General features: G+C 37.0%; 1 protein-coding gene across 1 annotated transcript in view; it reads left to right on the top strand.

Moving 5' to 3' along the window:
- Window positions 1–24,947, top strand: part of GPATCH2 (G-patch domain containing 2) — a 174,020-nt gene that overhangs the window by 131,595 nt on the left and 17,478 nt on the right. The gene's annotated exons all lie outside the window — the stretch shown is intronic.

Below are 24,947 nucleotides of genomic sequence, written 5' to 3'. Positions count from 1 at the left end.
TCCAATTTCACCCTCCAGAGGAAACCACTTTCAACCCTTTTAGCCATTTCTTGAGTATCAAGCCAAACTGCATGCTTATATTATGATTTCTTGATGTTCTTACTTTGGTATAACCTACTGACTTCCTGCTGTACGTCCTGTACATACACACATGCATGCACGCCCCCTTATCTGCATTTTTCTCTTTCTAGTAGCTATCTTTTAATTGTCAGACCAAATCAATATTCATTGTTTGCATTAATGTGATTATGTATGTAAATATTATTCATAGATGTATCACTTTCTTGTTGTCATGGAGATAACTGTCTTGCTTTTCATTTGCTTTGTTTCTGTGTGCCTCACCCCAGTTCATCAACCACCACTACGCAGAAATGTAGTTCCTCTCGATTCTTTTTCTGGGGGGCTTCCCTCTTGGAGCTGTCCGTTTCTCAGATCCTTTCTCAGCTGTGTGCTGTCTGGACCTGCTGCACAGCTCAAGTCCCGTGATCTCTCTTCATGATCATCCTGGGGCTGTACTTCATCTCTCCTACACAGGATTTCCTGTTCCCTGGCCTCCACGATTTTTCCTGAGCTTTCTGAGAAGGAGAACAGTTGTGGTTAAATTTGGGCACTTTGCATATCTGAAAATCTGTTTATTCTAGTCTTAGGTTGACTGATTCCGCTGGGAATGGAATTCTGTTGGGAGCCATTTGCCTCGGGACTTCGAATGCATTCCTCCCACAGTGGGAGTTGTCTGTGGTTTCCATACCGCGCCCCCCCCCCCCCCGCCACCCCCCTCCCCCACTCTCTTGGGATTTGGATGTTGGAGTGCCCTCAGGTGATGCTCCAACTCTCCTTAATGTCCCTTTTATATATTGTTGTCTTCAAAGATTTCTGGGCAGTTTTATCAAAGTGATGTCCCAGACCTTTTATTCACTAAAAAAAATTCTCTTACACTTTTCATTTCCAAGAGCTCACCTTGTTCTTTGAACATTCCTTTTGAACAGATATCCTCTGTGTCTTGTTTTGTGGGTGCAGTATTTTCTTGTGTCTCTAAGGGTAACGTTTGTGTGAGGCACAGGGCAATTCGTGGAGGTGAAGTAAGCACAAGGAGAGAAAGACTTACTCGAGTTTAATTTTTGTTACAAGTATTATTAAGTGCAAGACAAAAAAATCTTCACCTTTCTTATTTAAATGTATTTTTCTGCGTTGCTGTCTTCAAAGCCATTTTCTTTCTAGTATTTTCAATATTGGCTTGACTTTTCTTACCCCCTTCGGGTGAGTGACTGCACTTCCCTTTCTCAACTTGTGGGAAACATAAAGGTTAGAGAAGAGAACTATGATACATTAAATCAATAAATTTGGGGATCATTTACTCCTGAAACATAGGCAGGTAAGAAAAGATAAATGCACCAATGGTCTGCCGCTGGTGACTCACAGCTGAGCCTCTGAAGCTCTTGGAGACAGCTAGGTCTTCAGGTGGGCGTTTCTCACCGGAGCTCGGCATCATTCTTCCAGCCGGTGGAGGGTATAGTACATGTCACCCTCAGCTCCGTGGGGGAGTTTTCAACACCGGATTTCAGGCCCTTATTTCCCGAGGCCACTAACTATAATGCACTTGGGTAGATTTCCAGATACCCAGTTTATGGCATTTTTCCTTTTTTGCCACACCCACTTCATCCAGGCTCTTCAAATCCGTGCAGGGTGCAGGGGAATTGTGTCTTTTCCAACTCTGAGACTCCTATGTCTAACAGTGCCAAAGAGGTGACAACCTGTGAAAGCCGCCTTTAAACAAACAGCTACTTTGCTAATGACAGTCTTTTCTCTCAGGAACCCTACTTCATCAACAACGGACTATGTTTTTCAAGGGGTCCCATGCTGCTTCCTCTGAAAAGGGCAGGGGGTCCTTTGGATTTCACTTTTCTTTTCTCTTCTTCCTTCCTTTCTTTCTCTTTTTTCTTCTTTCTTTCTTTCAAATTTTATTTATTTGTCAGAGCATAAGAAAGGGGACAGCAGAGGCCGAGGGAGAAATAGGCTCCCTGTTGAGCAAGGAGCCCAACACAGGACTCAATCCCAGGACCCTGGGATTATGACCTGACTGAGCCAAAGGCAGAGGCTTAATGCCTGAGCCACCCAGGCATCCCCTTTTGACTGATTCTTAACACAGATATAATGTAAACTAATATAAACAAACTCTAATTACAAACAGTGCTGTAATGTCATCTCATTGATCCAAATGGTATTAGTCTTACACATCTTCCTTTTAGTCTGTTGCTGCACTTTTTTTCCCTGGGGGAGCCTTATCATACAGCAGGTGTGTTAGATATTAAGTGGTGTGAAAAATCTTTCAGCCAAATATTATCCTCTTATATTCATTTTGTGTTGGCCCAAGAATTTGCATTGCACTGCTTGAAGTGGCGTGTTTCCTGTCTTGTATTCATCCGTGTTGCCCATACCTTACTGATTATTCCCATCTGATTCTTCCGTTGGGTTAGTCTATGAGGTTCTCTTTTCTGCCCTCCTTTCATTTCTTCAGAATTCTCTATCCATTTTCCTACTGTGGTGTTTTGTCTTAGGCTTCTTGTGTATTATTTCTCATCTAATATTGAATGAGTATCTCCTTGTGTACTTGAAAGCCTATGAAAACAAATAAAAACTTAGGGAAACAAAATTATTTCAAGCAATAAATGCATGAAAGCATACTGGATTGTAATTTTTAAAAACCACTTCTTATTACCTATCACTGTCAATATTTAATAATTAACAGGCATAGTTTTTGAGTGGTCATTGCACGTACTAGATTATTAGCCCAAGTTAAACACAACACACACATATTCACACTCACACACTCAGCCAAACCTTCAGGCATTGCATCTGAGTGTTTTATAAAAACAATAGTGACATCTAAATCTATTTCTTCAACCCATATCTTTCTCTTAAATTCCAGACTTTTTTTTTTAAGATTTTATTTATTTTTCTGACAGATGGAGATCACAAGTAGGCAGAGAGGCAGGCAGGGGATGGGGGTGCGCAAAACAGACTCCCTGCTGAGCAGAGAGCCCAACGTGGGGCTCGATCCCAGGACCCTGAGATCATGACCTGAGCGGAAGGCAGAGGCTTAACCCACTGAACCACCCAGGCGCCCCTTAAATTCCATACTTGATATCCAAATCTTCCACTTTTTTATCTCAGTAGTCAAATATAATTTTATACTTCTCAAAGTTAGGAAGTTCTTTTCCTCTGCCTTCATCTCAAACTCCAATTAAATAATTTCATATTGTTTCTCATGTCATAACCTTTGGTTAGTACCAGAAAGTTCAATATAGTTTCCCAAATTGAAAGGCAGTAAAACTTGCATTAAATGATGCCTGATTCTAAGGGATGTGCCATTCTTGAAAATGTCTTACTTTTTAAAATACCTCTTTATATTTATGATTAGTCTTTACTATTCTAAGAATCCATATAAAAAGATTGATAGTTTGACAAAAATTGACAGCAATTTTATTGAATTATTTAGATCATGTCACACCTTTCCTTTTAGATCTGGTATTTTTTTTTTTAATCTGCTGTTCTTCTTTACTTAAATGAGTTTTGTCATTTACTCTTGGGAGGCACAAAGGCCATCCAGCTGTCTGATATGTAATTTGAAATTAAGTAAAAATGCTTTTATTGTTGATGTTATTCAATTGTATTTAATATTTAAAATGTCTTTTTAAATGTAGCTCAGTCGGTTAAGCGTCCATCTTTGGTTCAGGTCCTGGTCTCAGCGTCCTGGGATCCAGCCCTCTGTCCGGCTCCCAGCTCAGCGGGGAGCCTACTGCCTCTCCCCTCCTGTTCATGCTCTCTGTCACTATCTGATCTCTCTCTCTCTCTCTCTCTCTCAAATAAATAAATAAATAAATAAATAATTTTTTAAAGACTGAGGGAATATAAATTTTAAAAGATAATAATAAATAAAATGTCTTTTAAAAATGTGTTATTTCACTTTTACTTAGTTTGTAGTAGCATTACATTTTTCATCTACTTAGTGTCAAACAATTTGATAACCCCTGGATACTGTGTGTTCTGTTTCTTATGTTAGCAATTAATAGTGAGGAAGAAGAAATCAACCTCTTTTTTTTTTTTTGGCTATCATCTTGCCTATTAGTAGTAAAGAGTCTCCTAAAATGAAAAAAAATGACAGTAGATTTCATCACAGAATCAAAACAAATCCCATAATATTGACATACAAACACATTCATGTCAGCCTTCTTCCGTCAGGTTAGAAGAACATTTCTATTTACTTTAATACAGAGCATATTCATTTTTATATGATGATACAAATCATTGTGTTGCAGCTTTAACAAATAAAATTATAGCTGTTTTTTATTTGATCTTCTAAAGATCCAAAGATGTTCAAGGTTTGAGTTTACTTAGTCTTCCGCATAGTGTCATCTGTTACTGGAGAAGGAGATCTAATTTGCAACAGATACAAAACTATTTGTCATTTTGCAGGTTTGCCAAAAATAAATGAAACTATTAATTACTACATTTTTGAGCAGCTGTTAATAAATTGGGACAGGATAACTGTTCATTAGAGTACTGGTTAATGACATGGACTATATTGGTTCAGTGTTGCTTTTCACAGAAATGTATCAACAAGATTAAACCTATTAGCAAAAGTAAGTGAAGCTTTATGTAAATTTTTAAGATGAGAAGTTACATACCCTGTGTTAACAATTTGCCATTTTAAAACAAATCCTCCTTTGTCATATTAAACTAATGATTCAGTACCATAATTTAAAACAACTTATACCACTTAACATTCATGTTTTATATACTTTATGTTTATATGTCCAAAATAATGGCTTGAAACTGCTTTTAAATAGTAATTTTAAAAGTAACATGTCTAGTGTGTTGTTGTTCTACTTTCTAAACCTAATATTCGCATTAAATTTCATTGTCTTAAAAAAGTTTACCCAATCCTCCAGACAGAAAATATCTTAAAAAAAAGAAAATGTCTTTTAGATTTTTAAATCCATTCATACATATGCATGAATAAAGACATAGAATATATTTACATATTCCCTGTAACATGAATGTATACATTCTATACTTGTTTAATTGGAATACATTTAATTGCATCTGTGTTCTAATTTAAAAATTTTTTAATGGCTTCTAGGTATGGATATTTATAGTAGCGTAATTAGAAATACACCACATATACAACATAAAATGGTTTTTAAGGAATTTAATCTATTTTATACTATATGACGAAATTATTATATTAAAAAAAGGAAGTAGTCTCAAATTGCCACTTCTCATGCCTCCTGTCCTTTGGGCATCTAGAAATTCTGACCTACCTTCCTTGCCAAAATTTTAAACTAATAGTTATAGGGAGTTATTTTAAATCGTGACTGTACTAAATAAAATTTCTTACCAGCCAGTTAGAATTTTCAGAGATTGCTTTTCAGGGTAATATGAATAACCCACACAGACAAAAAAAAAAAAAAAAAAGGATTTGTCATTTGGAAATATGTAATGTATCCAGTGTGTGGTAATTAAAAAAGCAATCAAGTCCTGGTAAAACATTCATGACAATGTCTTTCTTGAAATCTGGTAGCTCTGTTAGATATTTTCACATGACTAAACGCATGCGCAGCCTCTCCCCTCCAGAACAGCAGTGGAATTTGGCCATGGTCACTAATAATGGAAAATAGCACATGAAAGCCATTCCAGTAAATTTGTCTTGTGGAGTCCATTTCCTTCAGACAGGTGTCTGTTTCACAGCTGGCTCTCTCCAAATTGGTCCTGTGATTAAATGGACGTGGACACAAAAATAACCTTTAATTCCCAGAGATGGCTCCCCTAGGCAGTGATAGAGGTCCACCTGCAGGACCATGTATTAACAGCAGCTGTATCCTCACTGCTGGCTCAGGTCATAACTTCATCGGGGGTACGTCTTAGGATCTGATCATCCGATGCATATAGGTGCCAGAACACTCCCCAAAACATCAAGCATTCCTCATTTATTAGGAAAAGAATTGCTGTAAAAGTTAATGTTTTAAACCAGCAATACAATAAGCCAGCAACACAATAAACAATAGCTTCTACTTGATAATTTGTACCTTGCAGCCTGGAGAATAAACCTCGTAAATTCATCAGCCGCATTGACAATGCTTTGAATTTAAAAAATACTATTTTGTGTCCATAGAAAACCGATTATACGAACTCTTGAACTTTGACATATGTAACTGCTCATAATATAACGGGGACCATCCTGTAGTCTAAAACAGTTACTGCATATATAAATAGTGGCTATATAAGCATAAATTATGTAATAATTTATAAAACTTTTCAAATATTAAACACTTAACTGTCACTTGTTGTAGTTGATTTTAATTACCTTTCAATTAGGAGGCAATTTAAAAATAAATCTAAAAATCACAAAATGATGTCTCGTAGAGTTAGAGCTATGTTTTTAAAAGAATCCACTTCTTTATAATCAGAATTTTTCCTTGCCCTTTCTCTTCAGAAATATTTTCCATCACTCTGTAGTGATTTGTTTGTATACCAAGATATTGTTGGGAATTTACTTTGTTTATTTCATATACTTCTGATCAATTCCAACTCATGCCCAATTATATTACACTAAATTAACATAATTCAACAGATGTTGATATTTAAATGTTTTCTGGCATTCAAATCTTGGACAGCTGTCTTTGAGCTTGGGGAAAAGGCAAACATTTAGAGTTAAATGCTGAACATATGCTTAAATTACTAATTAGAAAGATGGAATAAAAACTATGCATTATCCTTTCTAAGGACAATAAACCTCAGATAGGGATTTCTGTAATCTTTTTACATCAGGTTACAGTCCAGAGGTGTACTCAGACTAAAAAACATCAGACTCCATGGATAACTTAATTTAATTTCAAGTTTGATCACTTAAAAATTATGGAAAGTGTCACTAGGATTTGAACATCTAAAATGACTTCATACTGGCAGTTTTAAGAGTTGAAAAGATGCTTTTCACTTACAATGTCAGGATGGTAAAAGCAGTTTTTAACAATATTTTATTGTGGAAAATCTATCATGTGCAGAAATACAGAGAAAAATATAAACTCAGTATGTCTCAGCTGGCTTAGATCAGGGTATGGCCAACCTAGTTTCATGTGTATCCACACCCAGCCCTTCCTCCAAACCCAAAGCCCATCTACCATATTACTTCAACTGAAACTAACAGTATGTTCTAAAAAATAATAACCTCTCTTTTTTTTTTAATATTTTATTTATTTATTTGACAGAGATCACAAGTAGGCAGAGAGGCAGGCAGAGAGAGAGGAGGAAGCAGGCTCCCTGCTGAGCAGAGAGCCCGATGCAGGGCTCGATCCCAGGACCCTGGGATCATGACCTGAGCCGAAGGCAGAGACTTTAACCTACTGAGCTACCCAGGCGCCCCAATAATAGCCTCTCAAAAAAAAAAAAAAAAAGAAGAAGAAGAAGAAGAAGCCACAGTACCATTACCATATCTATTAAAAGAGCAATCATTTGTTAATACATGTTATTTCTTAACATATGCTAATATATACGATTGATACTCACATTTCTTCAGTTATTTTGTAATGTTTTATTTTATACGTTGTTTGGATTTGGATCCAAATGAGATCTGTCTCTTATAATGGGTTGACATACATCTCTTTAAAAATGTTCCCTTTAATTTATAAATATGCCCTCCCCAGCCTTTGGTTCTCCTTGAAAGTTTTTGATTGCAGAAATCAAATTGTTTGTTCTATGAAGTTTGTCACCTCCGAGAAATGTTGCTGATTTTACCCCACTGTGTCATTGCACATACTCCTCTTGTCCCTCCCTCCTGTAATTGGTATTTAAATCTAGAGAATTGATTTAGGTTCAGGTTGTTTTGTTTGCTTTGTTTTGCTTTGTTTGGGCCAAGACTGTTTCAGAGATGATATCTTCTATTTTTCTCACTTCCGTGTCTCTTTCTGTGATTGGTTAGCCATAATGATCCCAGATTCATTGAATAAGGGTTACAGAATGGTGATATGTTAATTCTGTCATTCAAATTTTGCTTATTGGTTGGATTACTTCCGTTAAAAATATTTCCCACAGGGCACCTGGGTGGCTCAGTGGGTTAAAGACTCTGCCTTCTGCCAGGGTCCTGGGATCAAGCCCCGCATCGGGCTCTCTGCTCAGCGGGGAACTTGCTTCCTCCTCTCTCTCTGCCTGCCTCTCTGCCTACTTGTGATCTTTGTCTTAAAATAAATGAATAAAAATCTTTAAAAATAAAATTTAAAAAAATCCCCCTCTTCAGCTACTTGATTACTGCAAGGCACAGATCATGTAGGAAAAGAGAGAGAAATACTTGATCACTTCCCTTGGTTATCAGTTTTCAAAATTAATTGGTTCTTTACATTTTCCAGAGATGAACAGTGAAACTAGATTCTATTTTTTCTTTAACTCATTTATTTTAAACATATTTGATGTTTTTCAGTTCTTTAGTTATTATTCTAATGGTGTTAAAATTGGCCCATCTTTGGGCAATGGAAGATTGTTTATATAGGCTCCTGAGTCTGTTTCCTTTCTAGTGGATTTTCTTAGCTTTCTTCCTTGCCATCTGGTATGTTTACTTTTTCAAGGCTACCTTGTACCTTTTCTAGCCTAGACCAAGAATCTGCCATTTCTTTAAGAAGGGAAGTAGCTTCAGAAACTACAATCTGGATGTTAGAGCTATAATTATTTCTAGCCCTTTTTAATGGAATGCGTTAGGATTTTTTTTTTTTTTTTAAATGTTGGCTCACTCGAATAGTCTTGACTCAAATTCAAGACTTCGGTATTTTTGTACTTTCCATTATTGATTATAATCTCTTTTTTCAACATTGAAAATACTACCTCTCAATGACACCATATAGTTAACAGCTGTCCCTTGAACAATGTGGGAAGGTTAGAAGCACCCACCCACACCCCATGTGGTCAGAATTTCTTTGGTGACTCTTTACTCCCCAAAAACCTACTGATGGCCTACTGTTGACCAGAAGCCTTACTGAACATAAACAGTTGATTAATGCATACTTTCTGTGCTATATGTATTATATGTATATAATATATAATGTAATATATAATACGTGTATATAATATATAATATATATAATATATATGTAATATACATGTATGTATATTGTATTCCTACAACATATTCCTACAACAATGTAAGCTAAAGAAAAAATATTAAGAAAATAATAAGGAAGAGGCACCTGCGTCTCAGTAGTTGAGTGTCCAACTCTTGGTTTCGGCTCAGGTCATCATCTCAGGGTCATGTCCTCAGGGGTCCTGAGATCAAGCCCCGAGTGGGGGCTCCACACTCAGTGCAGAGTTTGCTTGAGGTTCTTTCTCCCTCCTCCTCCCTTTTCTTCTGCCCGTCTCTCTGCTCACATTCTCTCACACTCTTCCTCTCACTAAAATAAAGTCTTTTTAAAAAATCATAAGGATGAGAAAACACATTGATAGTACTGTACTGTATTTATTGGAAAAATTCCTTGTATAAGTGGACCTGTGTCGTTCAAACCCATGTTCAAGGGTGAGCAGTATTCCTTTTATCTAACCAGTCATACACAGAGCAGTCTCAGAATCACCTTATCATCATGACCATCAAATAAAATAATTTTTAAGAACAGCCTAAAATTTTCCCTTTCCCTATTTGTTTTATAATTCTTATATATTTCACAAGGAATATGTAGTCAATCCCTGTGTGTAGTTAATTTCAAGCCCCTTGAGGGACCCCTGGGTGGCTCAGTCAGTTAAGTGTTTGCCTTTGGCTCAGGTCATGATCCAAGGGTCCTGGGATGGAGCCTGCTCAGCAGGGAATCTGCCTCTCTCTCTCTCTCTCTCTGTCTGCCCTCCGCACTGCTTTGTTTTTCTCTCTCTCTCTCTTAAGTAAATAAATAAAATCTTTTTAAAACTAAGTAAAGTCACTTAAAATAGTTCCTAAGTATAGATATACCAATTTGTAATTAGGTTCTTTAGTTTCATTTTAATATTCAGAGACTTCTCTTTAAAAATATATTTAATTTTGTTATATAATGACATAAACATCGTTATAGGTTCTATAATCAAATCTCCACCAAAAACAAAAAAAAAAATCATTTTCATAGAGGTCTAACCTCTATCCTGTCCCCTCAACAGGGGGCTGGTAGCTGTTGTTCTGTTTTGTTCTATTTATGGTTTATCCTTCTGTTGGCTTTTTTTTTTTTTTTTTCTATTTTAGAATAAGCAGCTCTATCTTTCTTCCTTTCTGTGTTTCCTTTTCCTTGCTGTTACTTGCACTCTGGTATAACATTTTACATTTCAGAAGACTTTTATTTTTTCTAATAATTACCTTTGCATTAATACTTTGGGCAGGAGAGGCTGTTTGCTATTGGTTCCCTGTTGGGACCTATCCTGAAGTCAGCTAGTAACCTCTTTTGCCCTTCTCATTCCTCTCCCAAGCACTGGATGTAAAGTCGATGATACTCTGCTAATACCTGTAGGCCAATCAGCAAACTCACTCCATCTTCCTATATACTTTTCATTTCTCTCCCTTTATGATATGTGTACTCTGTATACATTCTCGGAGGCATGAACCATCCATCCTATGCTGTCTTCTTCGTTTCAGTTCTAGTTTTGGTTCTAGCTCCGTTCATTTGGTATAAATTAGGCAAATAAATATAATGATCCCCATCACATCTGCAGTCAGTGTTTCTCTGTTCTTTTTGTTTTCCTCTGGAAGGGCTCGTGGAACAGTGTTCCTTGACTTCCATGACCTGTACATGTCAAGGTCACTTTGGCCAGATTTACAACCCCTAGCTCCTGTCTTCTTTCCTCAATAAATAGGTTCCTGCATTGTCTGTATAAAACATTTGTTTTTAGTGTCTACTGGAGTCTGGTTTCCTTTCATGTTTCAGTGGCTTATTTTTGCCTGGATGCTCAATGATATTTTCTTTCTCCTTAAAGCCCAAGAGCTACAATAGACTGTATTCTGGTAGGGTCATTCAAGGTATTTTTTTCCCCAAGGACGAAGTATGCTCTTTCTGAAGGTAGTTGTTATTATTTTGGAATAAATTTTAAGATTTCCTCCAGTTACAGTTTTTCATATTTATATTATTTCATTGCTTTCTTTGGTTTTGCTTCAAAAGTTTCTCTTATACATATACTGGATCTTTTTTGCCTGTCTTTTGTAGTATCACTTATATGATCCTTTTTTCTCTTCTTTTATTTTGGATGTTTTTATACTTTGCAGCCTGTGTTTCATTACCTTCTATTCTCTTCCATCCTCTTTATTCTCTTATATTTTAGTCTAGTTTCATTTCTGGAATTTTTTTTAACTTTCTTTCTAATTGTTTTCTGGATGCTGTCATATCTCTTTGGCTAGCTGTTGTTGGGGGGTTCGGGTTATGCTGTATAGATTCAGAAACAAGAGTGCCACTGCCACCATATTCCCAGAATATTCTAGGACTTCTTCATGACCTGCTTATTTTTAAGAGTGGAAATAAGTGATTAGAGCAATGCATGGTCAGGGCTGCATTTCTCTACTGATAGATCTAGTGTGTCATGATTTTCTAGTCTTCTAGTATAGTAATGTCTGTGTTTCTTTTAACAATGATGCTTCATACACTACTTCCACACACCTTTAAGGACTTTTTTTTTTTACCAAGTATATAAAAGCCACTAGTCTAGGTGATGTGTTTGGAACCCACGTACCGTGTACAATCTCTGCATTCCAGAATCTTATATCCTCCTACTCAGGAAAACCTGGACTCCATCCATGGTTCATTTTAGCCTCTCACTCTTGTGCCCTTCATTTAGTCTCCATAAAATAGCCAGAAAGACATTTGGAAAACCCAAATCTATTTGTTGTACTTAAAAATTCTTAATGGCTCCTAATGCACTGTTCCTGGGTTGTAAATTGGTATAGCAACTATGGAAAACACAGTATGGAAGATCCTCAAAAAAATCAAAACAGGACTATCATATGATCCAGCAAGTTCATTTCTGGGAATATATCCAAAAGAAATAAAAAGACTAACTCCAGAAGATATCTGCACCCCCATATTCATTGAAACATTTTTTACACTAGCCAAGACATGGAAACAACCTAAGTACCCATCAGTGGATAAATGGATCAAGATGCTGTGTGTGTGTGTGTGTGTGTGTGTGTGTGTGTGTGTGTAATGGATTATTTAGCCATAGGGGAGGAAAACAGAGCAAATCCTATCATCATTTGAGACAACATGGATGGACCTTCAAGGTATTATGCTAATTGAAATAAATCAAACAGAGAAAATACTTTATGATCTCATTTAAATGTGAATTTAAAAAGGGGGAAAAAATTCAGATTTATAGTTACCAAAGACAGAGGGTGGGGAAGGGGAAATTGGAAGAAGGTGGTCAAAAGATAACAAGCTTCCAGTTATAAGATAAATAAGTACTCGGGATGGAAGGTACTGCATGATGACCATAGTTAACTCAGCTATATGACACATAGGGAAGTTGTTAAGAGAGTAACCTACCAATCTCATCACAAGGAGAAAAGTTTTTTTTTCCTTTTCTCTTTCTTTCTTTGTTTTCTTTTTATTGTAACTATATGAAAAGAGAGATGTTAGCTCAACCTACTGTAATCACTTCGGAATGTACGTAAATCAAACCATCGTTTTGTACACCTTAAACTAATACAGGTATATATGTCAGTTATTTTTCAATAAAACTGTAAAAAAACAAACAAACAAGTGGAAACACACAAACACATAAATTATTAATGGCTTCCCATTGCCTTTAGGATCAAGTCCTAAATGTGGCTTGCAAGGTCTTTCTTGGTCTACCCCTCTTGATGATTCCAGCCTCACTTTCCAAATACTCCCTACCTTGAATGCTATAAACCAGCTGCAATGAGCTTGTTTTCATTCTTCAGATAAACTCTGCCCTCTCTGCAGTAGAATTTAAGATTCATAAAAAAGATATAAAGTACAGTGGAAAATCAGCTTGACAACTTCTGATTTGGTATATCGTGTTCTGTTGTATTTGCATACATGACACATTTGTATGTTTATAGAATATATTTAGACCTTCTTAGCTAATGATAAATCTGTTATATTTCCCCATTCATACTCTAAAAACAAAATATGTTCTGGTTCCCAGAGTTTCTCTACTTCTTTGGGCTTATGATTGGGACAAGAAAGCGACAGAATCAATACAGTGTTCAGTTTACCATAAACAAACTCTCTTGTCTGTGGGGAATTATAGTCAAGACTTAACTGAGAGCATGCAGTGAGCCACACATTCAGCCCTCACATCAGCTCTTTGAGAACAGTTCTACCATTACCTCCATTTCTCAGATGGGAAAGGCAAGGTGTAAAAATTAAGTAACTTGCCTAGGTTTGCCCAGGTTTTTAAATGGAGAAGCAGCAATGAAACTTTATCTCTTGGCTTCAGAGTCCACACTCTTAACCACTGTGCTGTAACACCTCTCCAGATATGCAGTTAAGAAGGATCAAAGACAGGGGATTTAAAGTATACTACCTAAAATTGAAGAAAAAATTTCCCCATCATTTTTCTGGTTAAATACCAAAATAGCTGAGATCCCCTGAGTGTCAACAATGCATTTATTTCATCTCATTTAATTTCCAAAATTAACCTCTGAAGCAGATACTGTTATTTTTCCCATTTTGCATGTGAGGAAGGAGAGAGGGGTGCAGTAGCTTTCCCAGCTCAAATGCCAGGTAATTTACACGGTAGTGTCTTTTTCCTCGAGTCTTATTCCTAAGACATATAAAAATGAACTCGACCATCTTCTTAAATCTGCTATCTCATCTTTAAGCAAAACTGTTGACTCTTCTAAAATAGTAATTTTAAAGACTTTAGATTATTTGTGCATTATGTAACAGAGATAGTGGCAGCATTTTGAAACCATGACTAAAACGATTGGTGTTAATTTGGCATTCAGTGTCTGAAATTTAAAAAATACAGAGGCCTGCATGTTTTTTAAAGAAATGCAATGTAAATGAGAAAAGAGTAAATGTAAATGAGAAAAGACTTCATTTTTATTTGAAGTTAATTTTTGGTAGAATATTTCTCTGTGGACATTTAAAGACAATAGACCTTCCAAAATGAGAAAGGATTTTTATTTGAAGTTAATTTTTGGTAGAATATTTCTCTGTGGACATTTAAAGACAATAGACCTTCCAAAATGAGAAAGGATGTTTGGTCAAAGATCTTGATGGCCTAACTGATTCTGAATATAAGGTAATGCATTCCAACTTTATAGGTATTCGAGTTGAATAGAACTAGGAGAATCCTGAAATACTTTCTCTTGATCACTGAACATTTAGTGTTCATGTAGTCAGTACAAGCCCCCAATAGCTTCCCTAGCTATTAGAGTATATTTCACAGTCTAGGAAACATTTGCTAACAAGTGTGTAAAAGTTTTATGTACATATTGTTCATTCGTCTGCCAAAAACCATCATGGAAGAGAAGGCACCAAAAGGATTCTTTTCATAAAGTTACACTTAGCAACACGCAAAATTATGTAAAGGGAAACACTTTTGCATTAGATGCCTGCCTAGACTTTAAAAGCTGACTTACATATATACAAGTTTGATTTTGCACATACTTCCACCCTGAAGCCCAAGATAGGAACTGAATTCGTTTTGTGATTTTCTATTCCCATAAGTAAGCATTTATTTATTACAGAAATCGGAACCTCAATAAAGATATTGATTATCATAAAAACAAGTTACTATCAAAACTCTGGCATGCCTTGTTAAATTTTATTCAATAATGATTTAATAAGTGCCTGTTATTGGCAAGGCTTATAAGTGCTCAGGGAAATCTACTTAAAAGAAATAAATCAGATGTGGGCCCCACTGCGTTCAAGGAATCTACAGTCTAAATAGAGTATTGGTTCATGTAGATATATAGCTGTAGCTTAAAGTAAAAATCATTGTTTTCTCCAAGGAGTGAGAGATTATTCTGACAATGACAGTCAGATAAGGCTGCCTAAAGGGGGTGGCATTTCAGCTAAGTCATAGATTCCCAATTGAATTCCACCAATAAACAATAATTTAACCTAAATTCAAGTAAGTTTGCATCTAATGGCAGTGCTGTCTGACATATTCCAGAGTAGAAATAACTCTCTACATCTTTCAGAACTTGAAGACATTCCAGCATATTATTAAAATATCCAGTGTTTATTACCTCAGTGTGGAGGTGAAAGTGGTAGCCACATCTGCCTTTGCTCTTCAGTGGTTGTACTCTACAGATGTTCATTACAGCAGATAGAATTAGGACATTAGTCTCAGTCCCCTTGCAACAAGTCATCATGGGACACTTTACAGAACACCAAAACTGAGCTCAGTCTTGAGCCTGTATCTGCCAACTCAGCCGTGAAAGTAAATTGTAAACTCTGTTGAATGAACAGAGCCTCTCAACTTCAAAAGCTCCCTTGGAAATGGATCTTCATGGAACTCCATCTCTTCACCAGGCCAATAACTTCCTGACCGTAGCTACAAAACTATCCAAAGCTACTTCTACAAAGAAGTAGGGACAGACTTTTTCCCCCACTGAATTCAACTGTTGATTTAGTTAATAAACTGATTAATTCAGTCCAGCAGGCATTTCATTCCTTTTTTCTAGAGAATTTTAAATAATGGCAAATGGACAGATTCATTGAACTTCTTAACATTTGATGTGTGCAGGGAGGTACTTCTCCCCCCATGTCTCCATATGTTCTCACTCCCGTCTTGTTGAGCTGCTCCTAGAGCCCCAAAGATGGCATGCGGTACACGCGCTTCAAGGTAGTCGTGCCTCTCCAGATGTCTTCTCTCACCGAGGGTCCTGGAATGCCTTGCACTCTGGTTTGGAATTCTCTGAATATTGAGTTGAAATCATTTTCCCACATGATCAGTAGACTTTAACCCCTAGAAAATGAAAGCCATATCTTTTTTATTTCCCAATCCTGTTTTACGGCATAGGGCATGGCATGCATTACATTTTCAGTAGACATGTATTAAATGGAGTATAATAAACTTAGTTGAATGAGGCAGTATGGTATAGGGGAAAAATTATTCTTTAGAGGCATGCATTCCTTGGCTCAAATAGAATAACTTCATTTCTGTTTATGTGATCTTTGACAAGTAACAGTTTCTCTGGACCTTAGTTTCCTCAGACCTATCGTATGTGAAATACTTAGCATAATACCCCATATGTAGTTGACACTGAATATGTTTGGATATTCCTGGTAACTCAGTAATAAATTCTAAGATTTAAGAAACTAATATGTATTCAAACTAATAAAAAAATAACAACATATTTTCTGCCCTGCCCCTTTAATTCCATCATTCTCTGATGCTGGTGAAAGAAAGAAACTCAGCACACCATTCCAAAATACTCCCTAGGAACTGCACTTATTAAAGCTTGGCTTAGAGTCAGAAAGAGTGAATAGGAGATTATAGTAGGAAGTCAGTTCAACAAACGTACAAGTATTATATACGACACTGGAGAAAGTGGATACGAAAATGAGTAATGCATGGATTTCCTCAAAAAAGTTAGGAATATTATTAAGAACACTCCATAGCTTTATTAATGAACATTATAAATGCCAACTGTTTCATCTTAAGAAGTACTATATGGTGTCATAATCAGAGAGAATGTGGTGTTATATCTGAATCTGTGTCTGAATTGATAGTTCTTCTTTGTAAGATGCAAGATGTCATCGGGATCGACATCCCAATTTTTAAATGTAGACACATATCCTCTTGCATTTAATGGAGATATTCAAAATAATTGTGTTTCTTTTGCATAATTTTAATCCCTCCTAAGACTTAACACTAGCTTTGTTATATCATTTTCTAGAGGAAATTGGAATAAATTTATTGTTGAAACTCTATACTACATATCATTGATAAACAGATTCCAGAAATACATAGTTATAGCTAGGGATTGAAGAAATTAAATCAATGTCCGTTTACTAAGTGCCTACTATTTCCTAGGTACTATGCTGTGAAGAATAAAAGAATATTCCAAGATGCCTCAAATATCTTAGATTCTGCTTGGAGAGACAATATCCAAATTTGAACTCAGGCGAAATGAATTTTTCTGTTTCCCCAAAGAGGTGGTCTGCTACCATAACCTTATGGACTTATTACACTGTATAGTAATTTCTCTTTCTTGTGTTTCCGGCATTATGCTATGAGCCCCTTGATGGTAGGAGCTATATTTGTCTTTTCTTAGCATCTAGTAGAATACCTGATCAAGTTTTGTTAATTGTTAAATGAATGTTTTTGAGTAAATTTAAGAAACACTTCAAGGAAGAAGTGTTATCACAAAAAATGCATGATTAATTGCCAAATGAAATGTTGAGGCAACAGTTTTTACAATAGTTTAATTTGTTTTAGTTCAGTAAATATTTATTGTGCCTCTAATATATGACAGAAGCCAAGTTAGATTCCGTGAAATTGCACATGGTTCTTGGCCTTAAGTTGTTCCAGTGTTTTTAGCTGACAGTCCCCTCTAATCTGAAAACAAGTTGGGCCAGACCATATGATATATGTAACAACAGACAGAAACACAGATTGCTATGAAATGTAGAGGAAAAGTTCTTAGAAGGAGAGTGAAGTTAGGAAAGTTTAAAAACAAGAAAGAACATTTAGATTTGAGGACTCTGGGAAAACTGTGAAGGGTGAAAGATTAAGTTCTCAAGGATGGTGGAAATTAGGAAACATAAAGAGGAAGTTTTCTCAAGTGGGTAGAATAGGTTGCTCCAGTGTTAGGTCATGTACATGGCCTTGGTGACCAGCAGTTCCTTAAAAATATCCGTAGGGCTTGGACAGATATGGGAAGTATGGAAGCCAAGATGTAACAGCGGTTCTCCCAAAGAGATTTTTTGAAACCTTATGAATAATTTGCCTATGAAAGGTTTAACTCTCTTCTAGATGTGAGAATGTTCTCACCTAGATATGCTCAGAATGTTCTAGTGATCATCTCAAGATATCTACCTAAATGGAGTGAGACAGTCACCACCACCTTTTAGGTACCCTTTGTCTAGAATAATAAGGAGGTACAAAAAGAAGCAGCTTTTATAAGAGCTGTTTAGGGATATGGAAGTTGGGTTTAATAATTCACACTAAAGGAATGGTAACAGAATAGCAGACCCTCGGGGCCTTAGATAAAGCATGAACACACCAGTTGGAGGAAGTAAAACTTCTTTGACATAGAAGTACCAAGTGGTGGCCAAGAGAAAATTTGAGACAGTGGGCTTCAGAGTTGCAAGACTCTTCTGGGTTTTTATTGAGTTGTGGGGTTTTTTTTTGTTTTTTTTAATGAAAAATGAGGACTTACTGTTACAGGCTATGACACATTTATAAACGCAGACAGAATCAAACACTAAAGAAAAATAAACTTTTTTATTAACTGCCCCAAAAATACCTACTTGTTATTTAGAAATGATCCTAATTATATCCTTGTTTTAGCACATTGATAGTGTTTAGATATAATGAGTTCATAATGTCTTTATTTGGTATCTGTTTAGTGACACTACGCTAGACCTTCTTTTGGTTATATTACACCACAGAAGCCTCCTATCAGTTCCCCGGATCCCGCATCAATTACTTAACTTTTCTTTGCCCTGGGCTGCTTCTGTGAAGCATTTCCCAATCTGAGAAGTGGGGACGAAAGCCACGATAATATAGTAGCCAACAGTTACTGATTGCTTACTCTATACAGGCACTGTGCCAAACGTTTGACACAAAGGATTTCTAGATAAAATCTTCAGATAAACCTTTGAGGTTAAGTACTAGTCTAACCACAGTACTTGAAGGCAAAGAAATTGAAGCAAAGTTTAAGTAACATTCCAAAGACTGGTAAAATCCTCTTTCAAACTTGACAAATACAGCGACAAGTAGGCTTTTTGAGAGAACTAGTTGGGAGAGAAATGGCGATATCAGAGCGAACAGGTTGTGGGACCACATGCAAGTTCCCACCAGCTCCGCCATCACTCCCCCTTCCTCAGGACAGCTGAGCCACTAGAACACTGCTCTGAGGAGCCAGAACGTCCTTGAATGGCTGGGCAGAGAGGCCCTACCCTGAGCTCCCCAGAGGCCTCCTGGTGCAGCCTTCCCTCCCTCACACTTGCCGCCCACACTGGGGGCTACGCAGGGAAGTGCTTATCAGCACACACCGAGGCACAGAAGAAACTCAGAGTAACGTTAGCTCTGGCCACAGCCACTGGTTACTGGAGCCAGCTAAAGCAGACTGGGAAGAAGTAGGTCTGGACTAGAACTCTAACAGGGCGGAGGGGCACCGACAGGATAGATTCATCGGCTTTTGAGAGGAACCCCACACGGGCAGGCCAGATCACTGTCGGAGGGGTCACATTCAGACCACAGCTAATGGGATGTTAATGGACACAGTGTCAAGATGTCCCAGCCCAGGTGGGCAGTGAGCAGAGAAGGGGGGACAGGGGCAGCTGATGCTTGGGCTAGGGTCTGCCAGCAGCATTGGAGACTGCCTCAGTCACCAGGTTGTGCTTCAGGGCCAGACCTTAGCCTTTGGGGATATCCAGGAAAGACCTAAATCCAAAACAACTAAGGTGCTGGGAGGCTTATGACTGGTAGGTACCTAAGTCCAGAATAAAGCAAGGGCTCAGCAACTGGGACACAAGTACTAAATTCGGTGCAGTGTTTTAAACCTTAAACTCTGACTTTCTTAAGTCAGGATTAGTCCAGGGAGAGGGGAAATGGACTCGAGGCAGAACATGAAGTCAGATGACCAAAGCCACAGAGAGAGAAGGCACCAGAATCAGGTAGGGCATGATCGACAAGACTAGATACAAAGTGTGCTTCATGAACAAGAAGGGGCTTAGAAAGAAAAACCATTAAAAACCAGGACTTCATGCAGTGCTCACAGTTAAGAAATACTTAGACTAAATGGTAGTTAATGCTTCATGTGTGTTTTAGTACAACAGAAAAAGAGATACTGCTGTCAACGCCTTCGATTTAGTATGTTGAGACATGGAGACATCAGAGGGGAGGAGAGGGTCATTTGGATCTAGAAGAGGAAGTTCCCAACGGAGCTGGGTTTTCCAGCCCGGAGACTTCTCTCTGCCACCAGACACCTCCTCCAGTGACACCGCAGACCTGATTCATTTCTGTGCAGCTGATGCCCTGTCCATGCTTATATTTTTCTAACTGACAATGAGTGTTCTTGCCAAATGCCAGGGCCCATAGTCACATCTGTTTGTCGCTCCTCTGAAGCTTGTCTGAGGCTGCTTGGGAACACATTTTATCCAGGGGGCAACTTTAACTAGGCCTAATTCTCTGAAAAGCCTCTGTTTGTAAGTGCATACGATGAAGAGACAAGTCCTTCCTCTTTTCCCTTTAATATTATTGTGTTTGACACTGCCGGCTTCTGTCCCTGTCAGCCCATGTTGAAAGCCAAGTTTTCAGGCAAGATGGTTTTCACTAGGATTTTTGTTTTGTTTTGTTTTCCCTTTTTGTTTTTTCCTGTTTTTTGTTGTTGTTGTTGTTTTCCTCCAGATAAAATGCCCGGTTTCCTATCACCACACCATTTAAAAGGATGAGGGGATAAACCATGTGAAGTGTGTTTCAAAAGCAAAACAAAATGAAGACTTCATTCTGAGTTCTGCTTTTCTAATATTTAATAGGAAAATCTTCAGAATCAGTATATGAGAAACTACGTTTCACATCATAACTAAGTGACAATACTTACTAATCCAAAACAAAAACAGCATTATTTCTTGATCCTTTCCACTTAAAGGTATGTTTATTTACCTTTAATAGTAAAGGTGTGAGTCATTATAAAGTTATTAGGCTTGATTGGTTTCCCCTCTTCTCCACCGCAGGCAAATACCGTTAACAGAAACACACACACTGGTATCGTTGATGGGTAACTTCCTTGCAGCGCCTTAACAAAAAAATCTTAACGTTGTTTTTTAATAACTTCGGGTCTGTTCATAAGACAGTGCATTATCCTTCTTCAGAACACACACACACACACTCAAACGCGTGCGTGTGCACACACACAAAGCCAACTATCACCTTGAATAGTAATCCAAGTATTCTGCATTGCAAAAACAAATGACTCATTTAGACTGAAGCAACAAGGCTTCCTTTGAGGCACTCATTGATTTTAAATTAAAAAATAACTGCTACGTTTTACATTAGGAGTGACAACGAATAACAGAGGAGACCTTACTCCGCGTTATTCGTAGCAACTTCAGTGCGCCTGTCTGAAGGAAAAGGGAGATGGACAAGTCTGAATGGGGCAATCTTACTGATCGATAATCCAGATCTCGGAATGCGCTGTAGCAGGTAGTCAATTCCTGATAGAATTACTGAAATGCAGCCAGCTGTTTTTCTTATGGCTCAGGTCTTTGGGTTCAATGTACTGACTTTATTAACTTGAACTTTATTCTCCTTGAATGTTTGTGTGTCTCCTTTCCTTTATGTGGCTCTGCTGGGAGTGGAGGAGGGGAGTTGAGTGAAGATCTTGTATTCCATTTATTCTGTAAAGATGACTGAAAGGGAATGTTTGGTCCAGCAGATGAGAAAAGAGGTTGAAAAGAGAGATTGTTCCTAAGATTTGTTTTTCACCGTGTTTGTAAACAGGCCTTCCTAATAAGTCTTAATAGTATTTAAAAAAAAAAAAAAAAAGATAAAGTCTTAAAGGCAGTATTGACTTTGGAGAATTATTTTTCAAGCAGTGAGAAGACTCTGATTACATACCATTAGTACCAGAACAGCAGACGTGGAAGCCAGCAATGTTAATAGTCATTATGTTAATAGTACTTATATGTGTCAGGCCCTCACGTATTTCTTCTAATTATTTCCAAAAATGTATTTCTTAAAGAAGGACCCTCCTGACTAATTTTTTTTTTTTTAACCTTGGTTTGAGCTTTAAATCTGTCTGAAAGTAAGAAAACCTGGCATTGGGGGTTTTTTGGGTTTTGTTTTGGTTTTCGGTTTTTTGTTGTTTTTTTTTTTTTTTTAATAATCCAGAATCAAGACTTTTCATGGGCTGCCTGCCCACTTCCTCTCTCAGATAGACCAACACAAAGAAGTTCCATGATACAGCAGCGTCGTGTTATTCTCAACCATGACAGAGAGGAGTGACGGGAAGCAGTTATGTGTCTGGATTTTGCAAACCTTGTTGCCCTGCATCTCATCAGTTTCAACCCTAGCCAACCCTGCTCTCTACCGGCGTCCCAGGATTCTAACCTGCCCAACCATCTCTCCTGCTTAATGATCTTTAATGACTCCATGTCAGCTATGAAATCCAGACAGCTTCATGGCCATATGTAACATATATGGCCCTGATCCAGCCCCAGCATTCTTCTTCCTTCAAATTATATAGTTCCTGCTTGGAAGATTGTTTCCCAGACATCTCGGACCAGAATAAACTCTTTATTGTTTAAAATACTTTCAGCAAAGTGATGCCTGACTAGCTCAGTCAGTAGTAGAGCATGAGACCTTTGATCTCGGGGTTGTGAGTTCAAGCCCCATGTTGGGTATAGAGATTACTTAAAAATAAAATAAAATAAATACTTGGAGCAACAGGTATAGAAAACCTAACCAACAATGGCTTAAACTAAGGATATTTATTATATTTCAACAAGAGGATCAGAAGTAAATGGTCCATGGGTTGGTGTTTACAGTTCAATAACAAAAGGGCCATGCCTCAGAATTCAGATTCCCACTTTATTTCCATTTCCAGAATGTTCCCTTCCCCTCCTTAGCTATTGCTGATATCTGAGCCTGTCTGGTATACACTCTACAGAGTCAATGTTGTTGCAGTCTTTTGCTAGGAGAGGTTTCCAGAGGGATCACAGATGCCAAAGGATAATATTGTACAAAAAGGTAAAATCATGACTCTGTCGCAGGTATAAAATGAATAGGTGTTTGAGATACTGTTTAACTCATGAGTTAATGAGGGAACCAAGCAGATCTTTTAAGGAGTTCAAAGAAGGAGTCAAAGAAACACAGATTTATAAGGAGTAAGGAGTGTAGATGTGAATGGGCAGATGAATGCAGAATTGACTTCTCCACAGGAGGGAAGATTGTCCTTCCTCAGGACAATTCATTTGTATTTCTATAGACTGGAATTATTTCCCATTGCTCTCAGGCATCCGTAACTTCGAGTTGTAAACTAGCTTCCATAGAATCAAGAGTCTGATAACAAGAAGAATATGCTCTAAAATTGTAGTTTTCCAGTAAGGCACAAATATTTCCCTACAAAAGAAAAAAGGTATATTCAACAAAACATGTTTCAAATTGTTATAAGGCCTCAATAATATAATCTCTAGTGATAGCCAATAAAGTTGGTGTTGCCCACCACTGCCACCACTGTCCCTGAGTATTTCATGCACTCTGTGACTTAAACTTCCCACTGAGACTGTAAATTCCTCCTATAATAGGAAGTGAACATTCCATGTCCTTTGTATCTTCCATCTCTTCCTTCCTACTCTTCACTGTCACCGCCTCTGTGGGATCTTATGCTAAGTCCGAATAGATACTAATAAATGCTCGCTGAATAAGTGAATTCTTTGATTTTGTATAAAAAGGATGTGTCTTCTTTGATACTATTGTAGTTTTTTAAAATAATCTAACAGTTTTTAAAAAGTAAATGGGATCATAATCATTCATTTTTTATTTATTTAAGTTTTTTTTTTTTGCGGGGGGGCATTGGAGCCAGGACCACACCTCAAAACCCAGACAGTTTTGCATGTCTAAAAAGATTTTGATATATGTGTGTGTGTGTGTATTTCTACAAAGTTAGTCACTACCTGAATGAACTAATTTTTTAAAATATTTTAATAAGTGTATATATTTATTCTCTAACAGAGAAACAGTATGCACTCAAAAGGAAGAGAAAACTAGACAAATTGTCTGTTGCTATTACCTATATTGATAGATTCTGACAGTGTTTTTATTTGATTGTGGATCAGCCAGATCATTATTGTACTGTACTTTGTGCCTTATAGGTAGAAACTATAAGTAAATTTTACTTCCCAGTAAAATTAGTGCCCAGCTTTTCATTATATTTAAATACCTGAGAATATGTGTATAAATATATATCTTGGTTTTTACCTGAATCAGTTTTTTCCTTTTAAATTTTTCTCTAATAATCTGGGTACGTAGGGGAGAAAATAATTTTTCTCTGTCTTTCAAGATTCTTCTAGCTAGATTAAAAATCAAACTGATAGATTAACAGGAAGAAATCAAATTAAATTCTGTACATACAGGGAACCCACACAAGCATGAGATTCTAAAGACAGTGAGGCAAAAGGAGGTATATATGTCATCCTGAACTAAGGAGAAGGGAAATAGGAGTCTGGAACTTAAAGGGAAGGAATACAATTCATGAGAAGATGAAAAGGAACAAATGTTTGGTGAACAAAGTTTGTTGGTCTATTCAGAAATAACTAGATATAGTGAAGACTGATCCAGCAGGCCTTGCTAGGTTAAATATGAAACGTCAGGATACTACCAGATATCTCTGTGAATTACTAAAGGAACATGTGCTATAATAAACATGCAGCATTTATTTCTGCTTCATGATCCCCAGATACTATCCCAACCCCACATCAGGGATTATGATCCAGGAAATGAACAGAGTCCTTTTATAGCTTGAAATGTTTGAAGACTTTTAAATCCTTTCCATCTTTGTATAATTTTTTTCTTGATTTCCAATTGGGCCATTTCTAATTTTTCCAAAACTTTTTAATTTAGGAGTCCATGATTAGGCAAAATAATCCAATTCTCACTAACTTTAAGAATAGCATAAAGTCTGCTTCTCAGTTCTTATATATATATCATGTCTTTATAAATATAATCCAGTATAATGTGGGCATATTTAGGAGAAGAAGACCAACATTAACACATTCAAAATTATGCTTCCTCACCTAGCTAATAAACAATTAACTAAA

The sequence above is a fragment of the Mustela nivalis genome (assembly GCF_964662115.1).
Source record: "Mustela nivalis genome assembly, chromosome: 16".
NCBI classification, from domain to species: Eukaryota; Metazoa; Chordata; class Mammalia; order Carnivora; family Mustelidae; genus Mustela; species Mustela nivalis.
Note: the sequence above shows the minus strand (reverse complement) of the source record. Positions and strands in the feature narration are given on the sequence as shown.